This window comes from Arachis duranensis, chromosome 4, assembly GCF_000817695.3.
Source record: "Arachis duranensis cultivar V14167 chromosome 4, aradu.V14167.gnm2.J7QH, whole genome shotgun sequence".
Lineage (NCBI taxonomy): Eukaryota > Viridiplantae > Streptophyta > Magnoliopsida > Fabales > Fabaceae > Arachis > Arachis duranensis.
In genome coordinates, this window is record NC_029775.3 from 115,798,487 (window position 1) to 115,799,779 (window position 1,293).

The following is a 1,293-nucleotide window of genomic DNA, read 5'->3' on the forward strand; positions in this document are numbered from 1 at the left end:
AGGAGAAGAAGGCGATTGTGAGGGATCTTGGATTTGGTGGGTTGATGCACATCCCACCACTGAGGGTGGATCACCAACTCTTGAGAGAGTTGGCAAAAAACTTCAAACTTGGGGAGAACAAACTGAGGACAGGATATGGTTCTTTCCATATAACCCCAAAAAAAATAGGTGATGCGCTTGGCATCAATGCAACAGGTAATTATCTCAAAATTATAGATGTATATTAAGTTGTTGCTTGGGTGTATATTAACCTGATGCTTGGGTGTATTTGAACCGACTTTGATGCTTTGTTGTCTTTCTTTTTGTAGGAGATCTATTTCCTGAGAAAGTTGACTATAAGAAACTTTCTGATGATGACAAAATAATTTATAGAAGATTCCAGGGTAAGACCCTCAAAAGTCTTACCGATGAAATGATGGAAATCGGCGTTGGCAACGAAGAGGAACGCCTGATGTTCAAGAGGATATTCATCCTCTACATACAGATGGCGTTCCTTTTGCCAACGACGATAAACAAAATATCGCCCGTGCACCTGGTCCCGATTTTTAAGATGGATGGCATAGAGGAGAGAAACTGGGGGGGCATGTTTTGACCTTCATGATCAGGGGCATAACAGACTACCAGGAGAAGAAGAAGAAGGCAATCAATGGCTGCCTCTTCGCCCTGATGATAATCTACTTTCACCTTTCAAAAAAGAAAGGCAAGAACAGGGTTGAAAGACCACCAAAGCCATGGATTGCCAACTGGACTAAGGAGCAGTTGGTGAAAAGAATGAATGAAGAGAGAGAGGAAATTTTGGTGAGTAATCATAATAAGTTGGTGTACTTTATTTACCCGAATGGTGCTAACTAAAATATCTCATGTTTCAGGGGATTTTGAATTTGGCAGAGACAAAAGAAAAAATGAGAAAAAAAGAAAAAAAAACAAAAAGAAGAAGAAATAAAAAAAACAAAAAAAAGGAAGGCGAGCTCAACATCGTCTTCGGAGACAGAAACTACCGACAGTGACACTTCTACCTCTGAGTCTGAGGCTCAAGAAGACTCGGAGGATTCGGGAATTAAACACCCCGGCAAAAAGGGGAAAAAATAAGTACCATACTTGGGTGTAATTTCTTTTTCGAGTTGGGTGTATTTTATTTGATCACGTTGGGTGTATGTAGTTTATTAAGCAGGGTGCGTTTCGTTTGCTGCGTTGGGTGTATATTGTATACTCAGTTGGGTGTATCTCGTGAATTCATTTGGGTGTATTTTTAATATGTTCTAAATGATGATTGTTTGCCTGCAGAATGGACTT

General features: G+C 40.0%; 1 protein-coding gene across 1 annotated transcript in view; it reads right to left on the bottom strand.

Annotated features, from left to right (window-relative positions):
- LOC110280597 (glycosyl hydrolase 5 family protein-like) overlaps positions 1-1,293 on the bottom strand; it is a 25,230-nt gene that overhangs the window by 7,753 nt on the left and 16,184 nt on the right. The gene's annotated exons all lie outside the window — the stretch shown is intronic.